This window comes from Coloeus monedula, assembly GCF_965178545.1.
Source record: "Coloeus monedula genome assembly, chromosome: 8".
Classification (NCBI taxonomy): Eukaryota; Metazoa; Chordata; class Aves; order Passeriformes; family Corvidae; genus Coloeus; species Coloeus monedula.
The window spans coordinates 36,358,018-36,377,296 of record NC_138788.1 but is presented as its reverse complement, the minus strand read 5'-3'; the positions used below and the strand labels follow the sequence as shown (position 1 = coordinate 36,377,296).

At 44.3% G+C, this 19,279-nt stretch overlaps 2 protein-coding genes across 5 annotated transcripts in view; one reads left to right on the top strand and one right to left on the bottom strand.

Annotated features, from left to right (window-relative positions):
* Positions 1-19,279, bottom strand: part of DOCK1 (dedicator of cytokinesis 1) — a 265,665-nt gene that overhangs the window by 123,165 nt on the left and 123,221 nt on the right. The window lies entirely within an intron of this gene.
* Positions 14,970-19,279, top strand: part of INSYN2A (inhibitory synaptic factor 2A) — a gene marked incomplete at its 3' end in the record, with an annotated part of 37,684 nt that continues 33,374 nt past the window's right edge. The window contains exon 1 of the mRNA XM_082286428.1: positions 14,970-15,184. The remainder of the gene's footprint in view (positions 15,185-19,279) is intronic.

Here is a 19,279-nt window from a genome sequence, read left to right as displayed (position 1 = left end):
ATTTCAGAATGAGAATTCCCTGCAGGAGAGACCACACATGCCAACACTTTTCTCCCTCAGGGATAGAAGATCCTATTTTAAACCAGCTTGTCCATTTTCTCCCAGTGAAATATTTAAATTGAAATATTAAGCTCTTTATGTATAGTGAGAAAATCTGAGAGAAATCAAGCCTCCACTCAGTTAAGTGAGGTCTCATTAAAATGTCCCTGTTACCACGGTCAGGAATAGATGAAAAGTTTCATTTATTTTTTTTCCATTACATTTTCCTTACATGGCTTTAAAGGACTACATAGCTAAATAAATAAATGGACAAATATAAAACCTGAAACAAAATCACTTGAATTAATTCACTACATTTTGACTTTCAGAACATTTCCATAGAATTGACTTTGTTGAAAAGGATTTAAGTCCCTCACAATTCCCAGGTACTTTTTAAAGATAAAAAAAATGACATTTTCTCTCTCCTTACAACTTGTATTCTCTCTATATTAGCAACAAATAAAGAACAAAAAATCAGTTGTTATCAATTCTAGAAGCCACTCATTAAATTGTCTCCACTTATGGACACACAAGATAAAAATCCATCTCTAAAACGTCCCAAATTTCATCTTTTTGCCAAGTGAAAATGTAAAATCCGATTTGTCTGCAGACAAGTTTGCTCACTTCAGTAATATATTTTATGTATAAAGTAATATATTTTACAGTATAAAGGTATTACACAACCCAGCATGGATAAGAGGATCTTCCATCATTACTTCTTTTAAAGAATATTTTATAAAATAGATAAAGACCTGGATAGAAGTTTCAGCTTCCAGGGTATCCCAAAGGGAGTTTGACGCTGATTCCTGAAGTTTTTTCCCAGCAGCATCACACCAGGAAGGGCAGGAAAGAGAACCAAAAGCAGAGCACCCCTAGGGCACATACATTTCTCTCTATGTATAGAAATTCATACATGTGTTTCTCCCAGTATTAAAACATTTCTTTTCTCGTAACACAAAATCCGACAGTAAATTCAGCAGCAGCTTCGGAGACAAAATTATTTCGTGGCTACAGCAGCAGGATAAAAACAAGTGCAAAATGTTCCCATTTATCACATTTTTTTACTGAATACACAGAATTTTTCATTTCCTTAGGCCAAATCCTGCCCCTTGAACATGAGAATAAAACATGGGAGCCCCTTTTCCTTGCAGAAACAGAACATCACATCTGCAAGAATGGCAGTGATAAATACCTGGGTGTTTTCCTGCTGCCACAAACATTACTTTGAAGCATCTTTTTGCCCATCAAGATGCAGCAGGGTATTTTGCAGTGACAAACTTTGCTTGCAGAGCTTCTGGGAAAGATGTGCAACCTCCTTTACCTGATGTGACTTAAGGAGTTCAGAGCCTCCCTAAGCAGCAAAATCTCTTTTAGGTCAAGGCAGGAAAAGTCCATGTAAAATGTAAAATGCAGAGCGCTGATATGGGAATTTAGAGGTGAGTATCAGTTTATTTAGTCTTCAAACCTTGTTTTACCTCAAGAAGTATTTTACAGATCCTGATTTGATCTCTGACAGTTCAGTCTCAGTCAACAGAAAACTCGTTTTGAAAGGAAAACATTTCCAGCACTGAATCCCTGCAGGAATGAATGCAGGGAAACCCCTTTAGGAAGTAGAGCAAAAGGGTCCTCACACAGATCACAGCCACAACCTAGCCCTTATTTGTGGCCTTCCAGGACCTGAAGGAGCCAACAAGAAAGATGGAGAGAGAGTATTTACAAGGAGCTGGAGAGCCAGGACACAGGGAATGGCTTCCCAGTGCCAGAGGGCAGGGATGGATGGGATATTGGGCAGGAATTGTTCCCTGGGAGGGTGGGCAGGCCCTGGCACAGGGTGCCCAGAGCAGCTGGGGCTGCCCCTGGATCCCTGGCAGTGCCCAAGGCCAGGCTGGACATTGGGGCTGGGAGCAGCCTGGGACAGTGGGAGGTGTCCCTGCCCATGGCAGGGATAGCACTGGGTGGACTTTAAGTTTTTTCCAAGCCATTCCATGATTCTGTGATTCCAAGACCACAGCAGCTCAACTGAAATTCACTTTGCAGAAGGTGTATTTGTTAGAAAATTGATGGTAACACAGTGGGAATAGACACAAAGAGTTCCCTGATTCAAAAGTGCTTTGCACCAACTTCTGTAAAAAGCAGGCAAAAAAATTAATGAGATGTTTTAGCAACACCATTTATCATGTTTCTAAGGCTCTTTTTCAAAAAAAAAGTCCACTTTAACCAAAAAAAAATGCTTCTCTTTTCAAAGCTGCACACAGTGTCAGTATTGAACAGTGCCCTTCAATGGAACCCAGAGTGCTTAGGAGTTCTCAAGGTCAGTACATTTATTCCTGGTTTTCTAAATGCAATTGCCTTTCCTCATGGGTTTTTTTTCCTCCCTCTGCTACACTAAACATTATTTCACTGAAAATCTACAGAGCTGCCCTCAATAAATCTGTTTCAGGTATCTTGGTTTACACATCTATTAATGCTGATAATAAAATTATAAATACAGTCCTAAAGTACAGAAAACAACTGTATTTATGGGAATGGCCAGTACTCAAACAGTAAAAAATAAAAAGGAAAAGCCGTAAAAAAGTGGTTTTAAAATAATTTTGCCAAAATGCAGCACTGAATATGGGAATATAACCATGCTGGTGCCAGGGCCTCACCACCCTCACAGGGAAGAGTATCTGCCTAATATCCAATCTAAATCTCCCCTCCTTCACTTTCAAGCCATTCCCTGTTTTCCTGTCACTCCCTACCCTTGCAGATATTCCCTTCAAGAAGTCACAGAGGAGGAAAAATAAAAACAAAGCTATTGCAATGAGAAACCCTATTCTATTTATCAAACACAAACAATATTGGAAGCCATGTAAATAAACTGATGCAGAGCAGGAAAAGAGTTGAAGGTTTGCAAACACAAAGAAAAGATAATTGGAGACAAGTGGCACTCCCAGTTTGCAATGCACTGCAATCCCAGTAACTGGGATAGCCCACAGGAATTTGGGATATTGTCTCTGCAGCACTGAGGTATCACTGTGACAAATCATGGGAATAAGAGGGAAGATAAATTATCTTTTAAATGATAATCTTTGCACCAGACAGGTGATGCTGCCAGATGAATACACTCCTAAAAGCAACAGCTATTTTGAAGACAAATTATCTCACTTTTGGTGCTTTTCCTTCGCCTGTTTTAACGTAAATTATTTAGCAACTGCTTTATTGAGGGGCTCAGTGAGCCTGAGAGATAAGAAAGATGTGCAATCCAAATTGAATTGATGAAACCACGCAGTTTAGATATCCCTGGATTAAAAAGCTCCTTGCAGGAGGAGGTCTCTCTGGGGGAAGCTTTTGCATTTTGTAATTAATTCCTACCTTTGGTTCACTCAGCACATCAACCATCACACCATACCCCGGGGGCTGTTCGCTTCCCGAGGTTTTGGGACAGCACAGAGTGGATACTGGAAGGTTTATGGGAAGCAGGCTCTGATGTGGTGCTGTTCCCAGCTTTCAGAGCTGCAGAAGGTGACCCAGTCCTTGCAGACAGGAATTACTGCCAGGCTCTCATCAGTAGGAAAAATAAAGGCAGGGCTCTCTCCCCATTTGTGTGATATCAAAATGAAATCCCCATCACAGGCAATGTTCTCATTCCCTCCTCCCCAAAGAGCAGGAGAAGTGATGAAATGCAAGAAGACTGGTAACAGGCTGGTCCTTTGTTCTGACTTCTCTGACTTAAGCTCAGTTTTCTGTGATATTTTATGTTATGGCAGTAAAATTAATGGTATTTACACAAATGCAGGTATCAATATGGTAAATAAGAGAAATACAATTTCCAGACAGGTCACATTTCAAGTGAGAATTTCTGTTCCAATATCGACAGATAAGAGGAGCTGAAAAGATTAATACCCAGAAGTAGCAAACGGGGGATTTCACAGGAGTGGAATTGCTCTTCTCTGCCTACAGGATTGTCCTTACCCTCCCTGTTCCCTTGGAATTTGGCTCCCAAATCACACCATCCCCTTCCATCCCCTGCCACGGGCAGGGACACCTCCCACTGTCCCAGGCTGCTCCCAGCCCCAATGTCCAGCCTGGCCTTGGGCACTGCCAGGGATCCAGGGGCAGCCCCAGCTGCTCTGGGCACCCTGTGCCAGGGCCTGCCCACCCTCCCAGGGAACAATTCCTGCCCAATCTTCCATCCAGCCCTGCCCTCTGGCACTGGGAAGCCATTCCCTGTGTCCTGTCCCTCCATCTCTTGTCCCAAGTCCCTCCCCAGCTCTCCTGGAGCCCCTTTAAGGTCCAGAATTGGCTCTGAGGTCTCCTTGGAGCCTTCTCTTCTCCAGGCTGAACAATCCCAATTCTCCCAGCCTGGCTCCAGAGTAGAGGAGAGGAGTTTCATCTTTGTCCCACATGCACACGTTGTCTCTTGCACAATTTCACTTTAACTGTAACTTCTCCAGGTTGTTCCATTTTAGAAAACGTGCGCAAGGTTTGCCAGGAGCAGAGGAAAACTTCCACAACATTTCCCTTTTCCAACAGAGATCCATAAGGTTTCTGTATTTTCCCAGAGCTGTCTGCAGGTGTTTGGAGAAGCAGCCATATCTGCATTTTACCCACTCTCAAGGAACACAGTCCTGCTTAATACTCTGCATTTAATTAAAGGGAGCAGGGAAGGCCTCATCTGCAGAACCTGAACGTGAGAATATGTGGGCTGAGTCTCCAAGAATGACCCAATTCTTCTGAAACATTATTAAATTTGAATTTTGTTTCTTATTGAACTCACAGCAACTCAGAAGACTTTGGGGGATTCTCTCAGACAGCCCAGTGCTGAACAATGTGCAGTCTCCAGAAGAGCTTCAAAGGTGCCTCATGAAAAGAATATTAAATCAATCTCCAAGCTGCAATCTAAGCAAACTTTTCAATTGTGGAGAAGTGAATTAATTAAACCCCTCTTTTATTACGATTTGGGACGATGACCAAAACATTCAGCAGAATAAACTCCAACAGGATGCTGCTGATAAAAGGCTCTTTATCCTGTTCCTCCCTGAACTCAGCAGAAATCCAACCCCAGCAGGACAAAAGGAGACCATCACCGAGGTAAAGGACCAACTTCCTGAGGTAAATAAACCAGTGTGGACATGGGAATTTCCTCTCCCACACACGATTTTTGCTTTTATCTTGATTTAGGTCAATAACATATATTTGGAAGTTAAGAAACAAGCTGAACATGTTAAACACATCTCATTCCCTTCTCCACTCCATGGAAAAGCCAAGATGACAGAATCCCAGACTGGTGTGGGTTGGGAGGGACCTCAAAGCTCATCCCATTCCAACCCCTGCCATGGGCAGGGACACCTTCCTCTACCCCAGATTGCTCCAAACCCCGTCCCACCTGGCCTTGGACACTTCAGGGATATCCTGGAAGGAAAGAATGGAATCTTTGCTCAGGAAGCTCTGATGCTTCCAGATGAAGCGAATTCAGGTTTCTCTGTACTTGCAAGTCAACCAAAACCCACCTAAAACACTTTAGGAGAATAACTTTTCTATTTTCTCACTATACCAAAGGTGCAAAACACGTTTTGACAATTTTCCTCACGATATCCCGCACACTCCGTGTGTTCCAGCAACAACAAAACATTTTGGAGTGCTGGTTTTCCACCACCGAAATAAAGTGCCATTTAGAACTGAATTTCATCTTCCTCCCCAACTTTGTTTTGGCAGAAATCAGAAGGGAAAGAAGTAAATCCCTCCCCAATAAGGAGTCGTTTCTCACGTTCTAACAGCAACACTCCCGCACTAACAACAGGATTAGAGATGGATATTCAGCTCTGGAATTGCTTCCCCGGACGTATGGCCCCGGCGTGTGGGCAACAAAAGCAACTTAAGTGTTTTTTAATTACACATCCACACTTAAATGAGAACTAATCTCTCCTTGGAAAAAGTAATTAAATCCAAACCAAGATTAAAATCAGTCGTTTAAAGCGTTCCAAAGTGAAAATCAGCTCCTCAGGCTGCAGGGGCAGGACTGGGAATCGTCCTGGGAAGGGGCTGGTTTGCTCCAAGAGCTCAGCTCACCCTTCCTACACCATTCCAAGAAAATGCATGGATGTCCCATGATACACATCCCTTTCTCCAGATTTTTTCCTCCCATCACTAACAACAGGACTAAGCAGAATCTCTTTAACAGGTTCTGTTGTTCAGGCTCACCCCCGTCGTGGAAACCCAGGAATCTGTCCCAAGGTGAAGTAAAATCAAACCAGCACAGGCAAAGCAGCTTTGAGACAGATTCAAAAGATAAAATAAGTATTAGGAAAGAATAAAAAAAACCCTAAAATCAGTGCACAGGCTACTGCAAAACCTCAATGGAATGGCAGGGAGTGGAACTAAATTTTCTTTAAGGCCCCTCCCAGCCCAAACCATTGTGTGATTCTATGATTAAAATATCACAGAATTCAAATATTTCTGTATTTCTATATGCTACAGTAACACTTAGATAAACTAAAAACACAAAAAATGGGAGAAGAAAAATACCAAAACATCCCAATTAATCCCAGGGCCCATCTTTAGGTCTGAAAACGAGTGAAATGTTTTATTCCTATTTTAATGCAACAGTATCATTGTTTGGGAAGTACTTTTACTGGCATGATTTCCATGCAGTTAAAACCATCACAACTAAGTCTTTTTGGGGCATAACATCTGAAACCACAGCAGAAAATCAACCAACCCCAAGTTATGGCAGAGCCTACAACACCCATTCCACTCTTGACATTTGGTAAAAATGAGATTCGTAACTTCTCTTGGTGTGGCTGAAAAAGACTCATCATCTACTGAGGAAGTAGATTTAAGGATTATTAAAAAAATGCTTTAAAAATACCTCAGAAAAGCTACTTAGAGCAAGACAGAGTGTTTTTCAGAGCCAAGGAAGCAGCACTGATTACGCTGTCCCTATAAGCAACTGTGAGGTATATGGACAATTTCTGCATAAAGAGAGTACAAACATCACCCAAAGTCATTAACTGGTAGGCAGGAATTAATATGTTTACAATTCAAGGCAAGTGATAAATATGAATATATAAAAGGCAAATACTCATTGCATCCCGGTGAATTATTAAAACTCTTTCTTTCCTTAATAAATGGAAAAATTAACATATACAAGCATTCTGATTTTTCCAGTTACTGGGGATTTTTTTCTAGCCAGGAATCTTATCCTTGTAATTTATGATAACACCTGAAATTAAAAAAAAAAAAAAAAAAAGTAATAAAAAGCAGGCCAAACAACAACAAAAAAAAAGTATTTTAAAGTTTAAGGCTGTTAAATTAAAATTTTATTTAAAACCCCACATCATGAATTGTCTGTTAAATGAGCTCCTATGGAATATCAAGGCCAGGCTGGATGAGGTTTGGAGCAACCTGGGATCATGGAAGGTGTCCCTGCCCATGGCAGGGGTGGAACTTGTTGCTCTTTAAGGTCCTTCCAAGCCAAACCACTCAGAGATTCTACAGTGACAACAGCAAGGGGTTTGCCCATTCCCCCCCCACTTCAGACCTGGTGTCCCTTGTCCCAGCCAACAGAAACGTGTGTGACACGATGTGTCAGCTTTCATGGTGCCACCACCTGCCCATTTACCACCACCTCCAGTCCCCAGGAGCTCTCCCACAGGATATCAAGCCCCTCATTCAGACAATCAATTGCTGCAGAGCTTATCTGTCGCTTGGTAATCGATGTGAAATAATAAAATTACACTTCCAAACAAACAAACCTTGTTAGCTCATCACCCCAGCTCATTGTCCTGGGGACAAGCTGAGCTCACAAATAAAGCACTGGTGATGTTTTCTACCAGGCTTCAATGAAAGGTTTGGGTTCCATCAGTTCACAGGGAAGTAAAACTGAATTCCATAACTAAATGGAGTCTCCACAGCTTGAGCAGGACATCACAGATGGAAGGAGCTACGGGAAGGGCCACCAAAGGGACAGCCTGGAGAAGAGAAGGCTCCAGGGAGAATTTCTTGTGGCCTTCAATATTTTAAGAGAGCTTGGAAGAAAAATGGAGAGAGGCTTTTATTTTCCCACTGCCAGAGGGCAGGGATGGATGGGATATTGGGAATTGTTGCCTGGGAGGGTGGGCAGGCCCTGGCACAGGGTGCCCAGAGCAGCTGGGGCTGCCCCTGGATCCCTGGCAGTGCCCAAGGCCAGGCTGGACATTGGGGCTGGGAGCAGCCTGGGACAGTGGGAGGTGTCCCTGCCATGGGCAGGGGTGGAAGGGGATGAGCTTTAATATCCCTTCCAACCTAAACCACTCTGTGACTCCGTGACAAGGGATGTTCCCTCCTGAGAAAGGGCCACAAAGTCCCAGATTCTCCCAAGAAGGCACAGGGTGGATGGATTTACATTTTCCTCAGGTTTCCAAATCTACAGCGGTGGGGATGAAAGGAGTGCACAGCTGCTGCTCACAAATTTCATTGTGTTAGAACCAGGAGGCAGCTGCTGAAGGCAACGGGAGATGAACTACAAACAAATATGAGATGGGACTTTTAATTTTGGCATTTGTTTTTCCCCACACAGGGAGTGATGGAAGTTGTGCCTACAAAAGCCATGCAGACAGGCAGCAAAGGCACGTCCACAGGGGAATGAATGCACAAAGTCAGGAGAACTAAAGTTTGGAGACAAGGAGCAGCCATTCCACCTCCCATCCAACAGATTTCCCCATCCAGGCCTGGGCAGAAGGATGCTGAGAAGGGAAGGATGTGGAGACACTCAAATATTAGGGCACCACTTCGAATTCCCAGAAGCAAATTGAGGAAGTGCCACAGCATTATCAAATTATAACTTTATTTCTGGGTTTTGGAGATTTCATCCTTTCCCTCTCTAACAGCCCTTCCAGTTACTGGGCTTTTCCATAATGCTGATGGACACCCCTTGGATATAAAGCAGCTGCTAATTATGCTCCTCAACCACTGCTAAGTATTAATATTTAAAGTCCTGAACTTGTTTAAAAATTGAAGAAAATCAAAATGTGGTGCTGCTTTTAATGTTTTTTAATACAGTGTCCCCAAGCTATAAAGGATAGAGACATTTTTTACTGCACTGTGTTTTGAAGAGCCACAGACCAAGGGTTGAGAAGGACTTCACTTGGACTCTGCTGTCAATTGTAAACTCATTTAATGTTATTATCAGGATTCCCATACTTTTCATAACACAACTTTTTGAAATATCCTGTGCTTTTAGGATTTCCAGACTTTTCAAAATAACTTCTGTTCCTCTCTCAAGGTAAAACTCAGCCACAGACATTTTAATACATAAAAGAATTAGGTCTTTGCACAGTCGATCACGAATTTAGCATATTCTTATTTGCACAAGGCAAGTTTCTAGGTCATTTCATTTAGAAAAAAATAAATAAGGGAGTAGAAGCTCTAAACTGTGAGCATATGGCAACATTTTAGGTGCCCATGATGTTGCAAAGTGCCTCTTTATGTCCCTTTTTTATTCACTGCCATCATATTTCTCTGTCGTGTATCAAAGTTATTAAGAGCAATTTTATTTTGGCACCTGCTTAGGGATTTTAGAAACTACACTGAAGAGTTCACTTCTGAACATTATGGCCAAAATACTTAATTTTGGTTTAGGCTCAGAGCACCAACAGAAATGGTGAGTTTGATTAACTTCTGTTTGCACTGTTCATTATTTCTCTCTTCCATAATTTTTTTATGATTTTCATTTTTCACTTGTTTAATACATTTAATTTCAGCTTGGGTTTTTTCTGTTAAGCATTATGCATTAGGAGCAGGCTGCTCTCTGGGCTTCCAACTTGAAGTCAACGTGTAAAAGCACATAAAAGGCTGTATTTTGATGCTCCGTTCAAATTTTAAATAGTTCAATATTTCAGATGAGAAAACCTCACTGAGGCTTTGGGAGTTTACTTTATAACATTGAGTGTTCTCCAGTTTGACAGAAAAGTTGCATTAAATCCTCCATCTAATGAAATCAATGTTGTATAAATAAAATATTATTCCACCAAAGAGCAAACAGGAATCAGATGCAAGTATCCCCATTATTTGTTGGATTTGCCTTTTTTTCTGCTCATAACTTGAGTTTGAAGATGGACTTCATGCTCATCCCAGATTTCATTAGGTGCTTAAATCATTTGTCTGAACGCAAGCAAAAGTATGACCAGATTTGTTATTTTTTACTTTTAAGCAGGGCAGGATTGTTTCCCTTCACCATAAAGCCATTGGAGAGAGAACTCTGGAATTTGGGAAGGTCATAAAATAAATGAGACAAACCCAAATATTAACAAAGTTGGCAGAATGTTCCTTTAAAAATAATTCCCCCACACTTCCAGTTCCTCAAGACATCTTAACAAGGATGTAATTTCCCATTTGCTCTCAGTGAGCAAATCAAACAGGGTGATTTATTATTCAGATGGGCACAAAGGATTTCTGAAATGCAAAAAGAAGGGCTATAAAAGCACAAGTCATCAGTAATGACGACAGCCTGAACTGCCTTTCAAATATGAACAAAATGCAGCCATTTAGGGGCTCATACATCACGCTCTCCCAGCCCCTCATTTATTTCCCAACTGTACAAGCTGCATGAAAATGGAACCAGGGCAGGATTTGGCACCTACTGAGAACATCTTTATCAGGGAAGTGATGCCACACCACGAGAGAGCAGCTCAGAATCCCCATCCTTGGAAGAACAAACAAGGATTTCCAACCACCAGTTTAGTTTCTTTCCCAAAACATCTGTGTGCTGAAAAGCAACTTTTCTGAACTATAAACACCGTGAAAATATGAAAAAACTCCCACTCCTGTCCCAAGAAAAATCAGATTTTCTTGATAAACATCTCCAGCAATTTGGGCTCCTGATGAGAGAGCATTCAACCAGAACCCAAAATCTCAGCTTTAGCTGGAGAGACCTGCTGTTACATTTTTCATCCAATGATCTGTACAAAGGGAAGTTGAGAGAGAACCAAATCTTGCTCATTCTTCTCCCAATGAAGCACAGAAATAACTATCAGAGCTAATGAGGTTACTCAGCATTTCTCTTCTCCGAGCAGAAAACCCACAAAGAGCAGTTCCCTCAATCAGCTGTTTAATATTTCAGCTGCACACAGGTATTATGGGTATTATACACATATTCTTAAATCCACTTTATCTTCCAAATGTTCCTCCAAGTAAAGAGATGTGGAATTAGCACTTTATAGATAAAGAACACACATCAGCCTAGGCTCAAACGAATTGTCCAAGCTCATGGAAAAGACTTCTTATGGAGCAAGACACTACACGACATCTCCCAAATTTCAGCCAAACATGACTCCAAGAGACTTTATTTCTCTGGCATCACAGCCAAGCAGAAAATACCCCTGTCCCAAAGCAAGGAGTACCTCCAAGGATTTGACTGCATGAAGACCTGTTTGAAATTCCAGCCAAGTCTACCTTCACCTCAGTGGAGCAGAGGAGATATTAAACAAACATCCCTCCATTTCAAGTCCAATGGCAGGTGGGAGTAAATAAATAAATAAATAAACAAACAAATAAATAAATAAATAACCAATTTAGCCCAGAAAGCCAGGCAGTTATCATCCAAAGGCATGGAAATAACCACCTAATTAATGGGAATGAAGGTTCAGCAAAGTGGAAATACTTGGTTTTAGCAAAGACAGAACGACAGCATTGGTCCCAAGTGACTACAGAGAGGAAAGGCACAACTTTGTCCACAGCTCTGTTTCCAATCAAGTGAACTTCACCCTTCTTTCACATCCAACACAGGTGGGAAGTTCTGCCATGAATTAGGCTGATCCTAAAGAATTAGGAATATCTCTGGGAATCCAGCTCAGGGATGTAGTGCTGGGACTTAAATCATGCCTCTGTTACAATTTGCTTAACGTAGATCTGAAAATCCCCCTGGTGCTGCTTCTTCACCTTCCTTCCCCCCACTGGTGGTCCCTGAAACACCTGGCAGGTGACTCAAGCTCTGGCTGCCACGTGCTTTTCCCTGAGCTGCATCCAAGCTTGTCTCCTCCACAAGGACACCACAGACTGTTCCAAAAAATTACATTTTAGTGTTCCACTGCAGGACCTGCAAGTTCTAGAGGAGCATAATCCTACAAAACAGCTGCTCAGAACACACATCCCCCCAGGCACAGCATTCACTGGGAACAGTCCTTGAGCCAAAACCTGAGTGTGGGGAGGACATGCCAGGCTGGCCTTCCCACAGCCATCCAGATGTGTCCTGTCCCCTCACACTCTGCCAGAAGATGAAAATAAATTTAAAAAATTAAAAAAAAAAAAGTAAAACCTGAAGTCTGTAACACCTGGCTGTGTGTGATGAGCATTTCTAAACACACACTGGTGCCTCCCCAAATTTATTATGCAATTAGCAGTGAGGGACAAGGGCCCCTTGCTGTACTTCTCCACAGAGAATGTTACTAAAAATCCATCCCACTGCTCTCCAATCCCTGCTTTTCTCACTCTCCCCAGAAGTCCATGGCAAGACTTTCACCTGGACATGTCACATGAACGGAGCACTGCCGCCCCAAGCAGTGCTCACTCCTCCCTGACAGACACAGGGAGAAAAAGCCAATCTGCGGAGGTAGGACACTCCATTAGAGAGAAATAAATTTATAACCTAAACCAATTAAAATTAATTGTCTCTTTTCTCTTTGCATCATCCCAGGTTGAGGCCCAACCTCTCTCCCCACTCTCTTCATCTCTTCAACAGTTATGCTCAGCATTTTTAGAGGCTAAAAAACTGGCAAATGGGATGATGAAGCATTTCCAATTTCCCAGTGTATTTACTTCTAGGTGCTTTTACAGTAATATGAAGCATGATAATCAGGAGATACTTTATTTTACAGAAGCCCTGATTTAAAAGATCCCTGTGTACACCAATGGTGTCAGCAGTTACACGTGAATCCGGTCCACATCATAAAGTACTTTCTAATTCCATAAAAACCTCCAGAAGATGCTGTATAGTTTATAAGTGGGGCATATGCATAACGCTGTGCAAGACTAATCAGCTCTGAGACAACAGCTTCTAAATACCCTTATGGAGAAGACAAGAATGATGTTTAACTGCTGCTTCTGTCAGAGACATTCTCCTTTCAAGTCACTCAGGACATCGAGCAATAGTATTTTCTTCCAGTAATCATGGGCTGGATAAACTCACTTCTTCAGCCCGTGAAAAAGCAACAGCATCTCCTACCACTGATCTGTTTGCTCTGAGGAAGCAGCCTGTGTTATTTCAGATGTGGTCACCCTACCATGTAATTTTACCCACGTCTGTATCCAGGCTGCAGCCAAAAACACATTTATTTTCGTAGAGAGAAATCCACAGAGGACCTGGAATACAGCGAGTCAGCACTGCTGGAAAACAACACAGAAAGAAAAAAACAACAGTGTGGTGGTTGCTGTTGCATCAATAAGCAGGTCGATGTTTAAGTTCTTCCCAACGGTGTCTTTGGGAAAAAAAAAAAAAATCTCTGATAAAACACCATGAGAGATGCTAAGTGTGATCAAAGCTGTGACACTGGCTGTGCCACAGTCCCTGCCCCAGGGCAGAGCAGCAGGTGATGTGGAGGGCACACCCCTGGCACCCTCGTTTAGGGATCAGCAGCAGAGATAAGGAACAGAGGGAAGAGGGCAATGGGAGTACCTGCACAGGTAGCAGACAGGGAGAGCAGCGGAGCTGCCCTCTGCTGACTGTCTGGTTTGCTGAGCGCTGCTCTCATCCAGTCCTGCACAGCCAAGCCGCGACTGAACCGGGCAGGCTCTCCATGAGTCCATCTCCACGCCGAGGTCCGTGTGACAGCTGGATCCACACGGATCTCCTGACCCAGCACAGCCCCGTGCCCGGCTGGCAGCAGCGCGGTGCCCCAGCCGCTGCGGCAGCACCGTCAATTCCGTGCTGCAATGGGCTGCTCCAGCTAATTAACTCCAAAAAACACCCAGGACTCGAGCCAGTGCTTCTGCTGCATCGTGTCCGTGGATGCCTGGACTCATCCAGTGCCCAGCTTGGCTGTCCCTGCCCGCTGTGGCGTGGGGGGTCGTGGTGGAACATTTTGGGCTGGTCCAGACGCTCTCATCTGCCACTTCAAATCAGGGGTTGCTTCAGTAACTCCCAAAATCAATAACCCTCATCAACATCAAGGCTGAAGGCAGCGCTGTGACAGAGGAACTCCGTGGCCCACACCTGCTGGCACCTGGGCTAGGGGAGTTTCCTACTCAAAAGAATTTATTGAACAGCAAAACTCCTGGGATTCTCAGCATGGAAGACAGACCCACTGCTTCCCAACTTGGACAAATTCTCGTGCCTCCCATGGCATTTTCTGTCTGTCACTCAGGTTGAATACACACGACCTATTTAACTTCCAACTTTTATTTTTTTTAATGAAAAACATCACTGCTAAACCCTCTATAACATGAGAGAAAAGGAGGAAAGATGGGATTCAAGTTTTACGCAGATTATCACGTTTATCAATCCCCTCAGCCAAACTGGTTTGCTCTGAACTTGCGTCCATTTTACACAAGGTTTAAAAGCAAATGGGAGCAGCTACTCCTTTAGCACCTTAAACGCTCCCCCTCCCAATAAAAGGCAGCCGCGTTGCTTTAACCCAGCGCTTCGCTGACATTCCCAATGGATCAGCATCACCCACTCTGCGGCTGCTCCATTGCTCCCGTAGCGCGACTGGAAACCCGGGGTGCGCGGGGCTGGCGTGCAGGGCTCTGTTATTAATGAATCCCCGCGCAGAGGAACCAGAGCAATAACCAAGGGCTCTCAGCGAGCCTGCGAGCGGCGGCTCCGCGCTTCTCCCCTCATTGCGCGCGGCCGCCGAGCATCGCTCCATCCCACCTCCCCCGCCCGCCCCCGCCGCCAGCCCGGCCCCCGGCTCCTCCTCCCCGCTCCCGCCCGGCTGGGGGACGCCCGCCGGTCCCGCTCAACAAGTTCCCCTCGGCGGGGACCCGGCCGAGGGGACCCCCCGACAGCGAGCCCCCGCCGCAGCCCATGAGGGCAGCGGGGGAGCGCGGCGGCGGCGGCTGCGGCTCCTCCGGCGGCTCGGCGGCTCCGCGGCAGATGCGCCCCGGCGCCCAGGCGCTGACGCCCAGCTCGCCCCGGCGGCTGGAGGGAGATGCTCGCCCAGACCGCCGCTTCTGCGTGAGGAAGCACAAGGTAAGGCACCGATCGCCCCCGCCGCGGCTCGCTCGCCCCGAACCCCCGAAATTCCCCGTCCTCTGGTTCTGCCAGCGGAAAACTTCGTAGGGATGAGGAGAAAGGCTGGCGCTGAGCGCCAGCGTTATGCAATAGCGTATCTGCCTGCCTGGGAACAGCTCCTGCATCCAGTAACTTTCGTGACAGATAAGGAGAGAATATCCCGATACGCGACTTTCTTCTAGAAAAATACCAGTGTTTCTTTGCCTGCTCCCCTTCCAGCGGTGCCTGGGAGGGGAGAGGTGTAGCTGGAGGATTCTTGGAGGATGCACGAAGTGCTTTGGCTTTTCACATGGCTGATGGCGAGGAACTACCGCTGCTTATTAACTTCAGCCGTCCTAATGAAGTGTCCGTACAGCGGCGATGGAGGAACACGGGATGTGTTCATCCCTGAACTTGCAGTACAGCACTTCATTAAAAGCCCGACCAACCCAAAAATCCTCCTCGGGGACTGAAGCTGCTGCTATTCAGTGAACTGTGCTTATCGACACGCAGGGTTCTCCCGATTTAACACAGCCGAGTCCCCCATCACCATCACCGACCACACCGAAATCGGGGATGCCGTGGAAACGCCGTAGGAAAACGGGATTAAAGGTAGCAGGGGATCCATCCCCAAAGTCACAGTCCTTGCATGCTGCAAGGCATCCCGAGCTTCCCGCTCTGCATTTCCATCTTGCCTGCCTCTCTAGTAAAAATCCTCTGCCGTGACCTCAGCGCCTGTACTTAATGCCATGTTTACGGAGAGTTACGGCAGCGAGGGGATGCAGGACTGCAGTTCCATGGGATCTGCCTGGGAGAGGCGGGGGGGCCGCCAGCCTCAGTAAAACAGGGACATCTTGCACTGCTGGAAGCAGGGAATATATTCCCTGCTTATGTCACCGTCTCCCGAGGGTCCGTCCCAAGGGAGCTGTGCCCCTCTCTCAGCCACGAGCTGGAATGGGGAACGGAGCGGTTTGCTTTGACCTTGTGTGTCTAAGCAGCTTAAAATCCTGCACGGAGGAAAATTTAACTCATTAGGCTCTAAGAGCGGGAAGTTTAGGAAGACCTGGTTTTCCCAGCTTCCAAGAACCATTTCTTCTTCCCCAGCTGAATGCTGGCAAGAGCTAAGGAAAGGCAAACCAGTAACAGGTCACGTCTGATACAAACTGGGAATTTATTCCCTCCGCCTAAGTGTTGGATCGTGCTCAGATTTACAGGGCTGCCAGGAATGCTGCATGTATCAAGGTTAAAATCTGGCTGCTAGATAGAAAAACTCCTAGCTAAAAATAAAGAAATAAATAAATAAAAATCATCACATGATATGCAATTATGTCCTAGCCATGTAATGGGATTAATTTAATGTCAAATTCCAAGCCAGCAGACCAATAGTAAAAATAGGAAATAGGGAGAGGAACGTAGCTCCTCACTCCTGGTGTGATGCCTCTTGGTGTTCCACCAGCCTGCTCGTGCCTAGCTGTCTGGTCTACAATGATCTGGTCCCTCTGAGTACAAATAACAGTTCTAAATTAAAAGCTGGATTTTCTCCTAGCATTAAAAATTCATATTCAGATGAAAATATCTCAGGGCTCAGGTGTTACTAATTTATCACCTGGAGGGTGATGTTCTGCTATACAGTGGTGGCACAGGGTCCCTGATTCCAGGAGAAATCCATAATGTAGAGTGCTAATCCAGAGACTCAGACTGAATTGCTTTAATTCTAATTCCAACAGTTCTAAAATAAAATTCCTGCCCCAGAGTTTAAGGTGCTGTTGCACTGAAAGCATCCTCCCTTTACAGGATGGGGAAAGCTGATATAAAATCAGCTTTTTTAAGGGTTTTTTTTTTTCTAAGGATGTCACGATGCCCTTGATGAAAACTGTTTGTTCTTTAGGACTCTGTCACTATTAAGAATGTTTTTAATGAGATGCTCGAGATAATTGTAATCCAGGATGGAATCAGTGCCTTTCCCTGCGACTGACACATAAAAAACCAGCTGGGCAGGAGCACCACGAGAGAAAGTGTTCAGTTCCTTATTAAGAGGGCCAGCACTTAGCATTCAATGCACCCTGGTACTAACTGAGCTCACAAACAAGGAGCTCATGGGATCATCGCTGCCTTTTTTCCCCAGTTAACCACTGCACTGACAGCAGCATTTCTGCATGAGGGGCACACATTTCATATTCTGTATTCTAATCTGTATATAATTAACTCAGAAGAAAGAGTGGCTAAGTTCAGTGGAGAGGAACACAGGGGAAGGAAAATGTGGTGAAGAAGCCCAGGAGCTGCCCGAGTGCCGAGTCACGGAGTGTGCGTCACCTTCCAGACCAGCACCACCAGTGACCAGACACCACTGGTCACCACCAGCATGGACACTGCCTGGGATCCAAACTCAGCCAGGGATCATACAGAAGGCATGGAAATACCAACTTTAAAAGAATTTAAAAGAAAACTTAGCCATGCTGGTCCTTTGCTGTGACTGATGGGGGAGAGAAAGCCAGGGAAAGCTGTGAGCTTGCCAGAAATCCCTGCTAAAATATAAGGCTACCTCCACAGAGCTCTTGAGCTGTGATGTCTCAAGGCCATTCCTTATCCAAGCACAGGACAGGGAGAACTAGGGATGTATAGTCCCATAATTCATGCCCACTTGAGGAAATGACAGTAAATCTAGAATATCTGAGACCATAAAATATTCACGTGATTATCTGAACTAGCTATTAATAAAAAGCTCTTATATTCTGCTTTATGACAGGCACGGTTTAAAGAACTGCTGAAAATTTGTCTAAGATATTAAAAAACATGTAAGCAACAAATCTGTTTTATAGCCCAGTACTCCCTTGTATTTTTCCTAATCAGTTTGCAAATTAAATAGGCTTTATGAAAATGAAATCACGAGCATATTTTAAGGAAAAAAATCATCTCAGAGTGGTAATTTCAGCGGGAGTTCCACATTCAGCCTTCTGAAAACTGGTGCTTGCTTAGAAAATCCTGAATAACCTCTGAACACACACACAGGTACGACTCCCTGGGTATGAACACTTGATTTTAAATTGTTATTGACCACACAGAATGTGCTCAGAGCATTCTCTTATTGTAGTGGCACATCCCCATTTGAAGGCTATTTACTCCAATTTTACTACATTCAGGCAGAAAAATGATTCCTTAATACTCCTGAGAGCAGTTCACCCTGTTCATGCTTTTGCACAGCTCTGTGTCAGGGTGATCAGTGCCTGAAAACTGCTTCCCATTAAGACATCCCAGCACAAGTCTCACAGGCAAAGAGAACTGGGTGTAAAAATAACAATTCAGAGATCAAACAGCAACTTTTAGCGTCCTCCTTGTCTGTTTTTCTCCCCCTTTAGTAGCACCAGACACCAAGCCTGATTTTAAACCAGTTTTTCCACCTAAATCCACTGGGTTTGGGTTTGATACAGAGGAATGTAGAGGAGTAAGGGCCGTTTTCAAAGTCTGAATCAAAAAGAGATGGATTAAAAAGACTGAAGGCCTTCAAGTCCTGCTTCGTCTAGGTGCAGATCTGAACTTCTAAATCATTACAAGAGATTTCTGTCCTGGCAGGGAAGTGCTGGAGCTCTGCCATGTCACACTCCCCAGAGTTGCTGATACCTGGTCTCCGACTCGGCCCATATCAAAAATCGTTGCTAAACATCTCCCAAACCCCAGCCTTAACTCATTTTGTGACATCCATGGGAAGAGAAGCAGGTTGCTGCTGTTATTTTTGCCTGCCCATGATTGCTGTAGCCTATAAATAAAGCCCACGTAGTTACCAAATTAAACCAGTTTAAAAACAAAAGCAGAGGAAGCTCTTTCCATCTGGTCTGAGCGAGGAGGAATTGTCACAAGCTCACAAAAAAATGATTTACTTGTTTTGTGCTTTTGCCCACCTTCCCTGCTTGTTTTACAGCTACCCTTCTCTCCTCTTCCATTTTTTTTCCCAATTCTCACGTCAAGGTTGTGATCACATGCTTGGAACAATTTGGTGAGGTCAAAGCTTATAAAGCCCAACCATGGCGTAAATGACTTTTAAAAACTGCAACAGGGCCTCTCTGATGCCCAATACAA